This window comes from Cryptomeria japonica, chromosome 2 (assembly GCF_030272615.1).
Source record: "Cryptomeria japonica chromosome 2, Sugi_1.0, whole genome shotgun sequence".
NCBI classification, from domain to species: Eukaryota; Viridiplantae; Streptophyta; class Pinopsida; order Cupressales; family Cupressaceae; genus Cryptomeria; species Cryptomeria japonica.
Genome location: NC_081406.1, coordinates 432,224,163 through 432,229,002, shown reverse-complemented (window position 1 = coordinate 432,229,002; position 4,840 = coordinate 432,224,163). Strand labels below are relative to the sequence as shown.

The following is a 4,840-nucleotide window of genomic DNA, read 5'->3' as shown; positions in this document are numbered from 1 at the left end:
CAAGGTGGGTAACAGGCTTGGTGGGTTCTAAATTGGGTGCCTGGGTGGGTGTGCACCCACCTTTCCCGAGGTGTGTGCCAAGGTGCCAGTGTGGGTGGGTGCTAAGGTGGATGCCAAGGTGGGTGAGAAGGTGGGTGATAGGTTGAGTGGTAGGATGGGTGGGTGCCAAGATGGGTCATAGGGTGGGTACCGAGGTGGGTGGGTGCGAGGGTGGGTAGTTGCTAGGGTGGGTGTCAGGGTGGGTGGGTGCTAGGTTGGGTTCCAAGGTAGGTGCGAGGGTAAGTGTCGAGGTGGGTCACAAGTTAGGTGCTAGAATGGGTGAGTGCTAGGGTGCAAAGGTGCCAGGGTGGGTGCTAAGGTACATCACAGCTTGGGTGCTAGGATGGGTTGGTGCTTGGGTGAGTGGCAAGGTGGGTGCACAAGTGTCAAGGTGGGTGCCGAGGTGGGTGCCAAGTTGGGTTCCAAGGTGGGTGCCAAGTGGGCGACTACTATGGTGGATGCCAAGGTTGGTCACCTTACCTATTTAAAGTTCGAGAATAGGTCGAGGGAATTACACTCCCGATGCCTCTAATCATTTGCTTTACCTAATAAAACTTGCACATTAGCTCCAGCTATCCTGAGGGAAACTTCGGAGGAAACCAGCTACTAGACGGTTCAATTAGTCTTTCGCCCCTATACCTAAGTCAGATGAATGATTTGCACGTCAGTATCACTTCGGGCCTCCACCAGAGTTTCCTCTAGCTTTGCCCTGCTCAGGCATAGTTCACCATCTTTCAGGTCCCAACAGGTGTGCTCACACTTGAACCCTTCACAGAAGATCAGGGTCGGTCGACGGTGCAACCCCCGAGAGGGGATCTCGCTAGTCAGCTTCCTTTCACCTCACGGGTTTCCCAACCTGCCGAATCACACACATGTTAGACTCCTTGGTCCGTGTTTCAAGACGGGTCAGATGGAAAGCCTGCTGGCCAACATAATGAGTGCGCTAGTGCCCAAGGGCCCGCCTTGGTAGGCACGCGCTTCACTCCTTGACCACCATGACAGAGGTACAGTGCGACTAGAAGGCCGTGCTTGTATTGCCACAATGGCCCATGCTAACATGCCACTCGAACCAAGTGGCGGACTGGCTGACACCATTCCACATCTGACAAGGACGCATCGTCGGCCTCCATCTACTTCCCTCCCAGCAATTTCAAGCACTCTTTAACTCTCTTTTCAAAGTCCTTTTCATCTTTCCCTCATGGTACTTGTTCATTATTGGTCTCTCACCTGTATTTAGCCTTGGACGGAATTTGCCACCCGATTAGGGCTGCATTCCCAAACAACCTGACTCGTCGATAGCGCCTCGTGGTGTGGCAGGGTCTGGGCCCGACAGGGCTCTCACCCTCTCTGGCGCCCCCTTCCAGGGGACTTGGGCCTGGTCTATCATTGAGGACGCTTCTACAGACTACAATTCGGAAGGCGAAGCCATCAATTTTCATGATGGGCTCTTCTCGGTTTGCTCGCCGTTACTAGGGGAATCTTGGTAAGTTTCTTTTCCTCCACTTAGTGATATGCTTAAACTCAATGGGTATTCATGCCTGACTTAGGGACACGACAAAGGGGCCAAGCACATTTTACTCACACGCTGGCAGGCCGCTGTGGCCCGGTTGAAGTTCCACACTTGGCCTCGCTCGACCCGCACAAACCAACGCCGACCTACATAGGCCACTGCTCGTCATGACGGGGCGAGGGACCTCGTGCTCATTTCAGCCGACCATGCCGCTGGTGAGCACGGATGGCCATCTCCACTCCTCCATGGAGGAGGGTGATTTTGGAGTGCGATGCCCAAGTAGACGTGCCGTCGGCCGAGGCCTCAGGCGCAACTTGCATTCAAAGACTCGATTATTCATGGGATTCTGCAATTCACACTAAGTATCGCATTTCGCTACATTCTTCATCGTGGTGAGAGCCAAGATATCTTTTGCTGAGAGTTGTGTTTTTATCTTATTCATGTTTTTTTTCTGGCAACCCAAATGCACAAAGGCACCTGGGCCACACTTCAATGTTTTGGAATTCTTGGTGCGGGTTGCACCGATGTAGGGTGTTTGACACGAACCATCTGCCAGTGCAAGGGGGCACTAGAAGGGTGTGTGTCCTCGCCCCATTGCATTGCACAAGAGGATTCCACCTCAAGAGAACACTGCAGCTGGAGGATGGGTCCTGCCCCACGAGCGATCGCTCGAGAGTGTACTCTTCAGTGGTGGGGAATGCTCCAAGCAACATGTTGTTCCCCTGGGAGACGTAACGGGGGGTTGCAGCAATCCCGACTTCCCATCGTAGAACTGATGGATCGCTGGGATGACGCCGCGCGCACAATCGGGGGCATATGAACTTGATGGGATAGAGACTCGGCCTCTCCCAAAAAGGGCATGCACCTGATCATGGCATTCGATCACCTCAAGTCAACGGTGTGGAACCTGGGGCCGAGCCATGTAGCAAGGCCCAACCATCCACACATCATCGAGGGCGAGGGTCGGGAAGGAGGTGAGCTTTGCATGCCTCCCTTGCCTCCTCCCTTGCACGATTCAGGGGCTAGAACTGACAATGATCCTACCACAGGTTCACCTACAATAACCTTGTTACGACTTCTCCTTCCTCTAAATGATAAGGTTCAATGAACTTCTCACGATGTCGGTGACAGGAACGGCCGCCATCGGCGTGATCCGAACACTTCATCGGATCATTCAATCGGTAGGAGTGATGGGCGTTGTGTACAAAGGGCAGGGACGTAGTCAATGCGAGCTGATGACTCACGCTTACTAGGAATTCCTCATTGAAGATCAATAATTGCAATGGTCTATCCCCATCATGATGCAATTTGGCAAGATTTCTCAAACCTTTTGGGCTAGGGAGAAAAACTTGTTGGTTGCATCAGTGTAGTGCGCGTGCGGCCCAGAACATCTAAGGGCATCACAAACCTTTTATTGCCTCAAACTTCCATGGCCTAGGAGGCCATAGTCCCTCTAAGAAGCTGGCCGCGAAGGGGAACCTTCGCGTAGCTAGTTAGCAGGTTGAGGTCTCATTCATTAACGAAATTAACCAGACAAATCGCTCCACCAACTAAGAACGGCCATGCACCACCACCCATAGAATCAAGAAAGAGATCTCAATCTGTCAATCCTTACTATGTCTAGACCTGGTAACTTTCCCCATGTTGAGTCAAATTAAGCCACAGGCTCCACTCTTGGTGGTGCCCTTCCGTCAATTCCTTTAAGTTTCAGCCTTGCGACCATACTCCCCCCGGAACCCAAACACTTTGATTTCTCAGAAGGTGCTGGCGAAGTCCTTAGAGCAACATCCGCCGATCCCTGGTTGGCATCGTTTATGGTTGAGACTAGGACGGTATCTAATCATCTTCAAGCCCCCAACTTTCATTCTTGATTAATGAAAACATCCTTGGCAAATGCTTTCACATTGGTTCATCTTCCATAAATCCAAGAATTTTACCTCTGACAATGAAATATGAATGCCCCCGACAGTCCCTATTAATCATTACTCCAGTCCCGAAGGCCAACAGAACAGGACCAGACTCCTATCACGTTATTCCATGCTAATGTATTCAGAGCATAGGCTTGCTTTAAGCACTCTAATTTTTTAAAAGTAACGGGGCCAAAACTGCGACCTAGCCAATTAAGGCCAGGAACATGCCGCTGGTAGAAGGGACGTGAGGGCCAGTGCACACCAAGTAGGCAGACCGACCGTGATGACCCAAGGTCCAACTACGAGCTTTTTAACTGCAACAACTTAAATATATGCTATTGGAGCTGGAATTACCACGGTTGCTGGCACCAGACTTGCCCTCTAATGGATCCTCGTTAAGGGATTTAGATTGTACTCATTCCAATTACTAGACTTGATGAGCCCAGTATTGTTATTTATTGTCACTACCTCCTCGTGTCAGGATTGGGTAATTTGGGTGCCTGCTACCTTCCTTGGATGTGGTAGCCATTTCTTAGGCTCCCTATCTGGAATCAAACCCTAATTCTCCGTCACCCATCACCACCATGGTAGGCCTCTATCCTACTATTGAAAGTTGATAGGGTAGAAATTTGAATGAAGCGTCGCCGACACAAAGGCCGTGCAATCCGTCGAGTTATCATGAATCACCAGAGTAGCAGGTGAGCCCACGCTGGCCTTTTATCTAATAAATGCATCCCTTCCAAGAGTCGGGATTTGGTGCACATATTAGCTCTAGAATTACTATGGTTATCCAAGTAGCAAAGTACCATCAAAGAAACTATAACTGATTTAATGAGCCATCCACAGTTTCACAATATGAAATAGTTCATACTTAGACATGCATGGCTTAATCTTTGAGACAAGCATATGACTACTAGAAGGATCGACCAGGTAGCTTCCAGCCATGAGTGGACTACCCCGGGCCTCTGCCATAGAGACCGCAAAGTAGACCTGCCCTCATGGGAAACCAAAATTAGAAAGCATGTGGCCCATCCTTGCAATAAAAAAAAACCCACCCGCATCCCAAAGTTGACCAAGGACAGAGATGCGGTAACCGAGTAGTGTGCTCCTCAAGACCCAGAGTGAGGAAAACATAACTGCAAGCTGGAGAGGTATGACAGGGAGCTTCGGTTCACAAGCACCTGGGAAGAATATCCCATACGGAGCCCTTTACCCTCGGTCTCAAACCCGAACCTACTCGCGAATGTCAAATCTATGCAAAATGCATCCTGCGCACGACCACCTCAATTATAAGGCCACTCAGAGACATCCATTTCCCAGGCATATTCCCCCTACACACTTGGAGTGGTGCACCCCACACAGAAAAGCCATCCTCGATTGC

At 50.6% G+C, this 4,840-nt stretch overlaps 1 non-coding gene across 1 annotated transcript; it reads right to left on the bottom strand.

Moving 5' to 3' along the window:
- Positions 1-1,818: 1,818 nt before the first annotated feature.
- LOC131031751 (5.8S ribosomal RNA) lies at positions 1,819-1,972 on the bottom strand. Its single transcript, XR_009103167.2, has one exon. It is a non-coding gene; the product is annotated as a 5.8S ribosomal RNA (ribosomal RNA).
- Between the last annotated feature and the right edge of the window lie 2,868 nt (positions 1,973-4,840).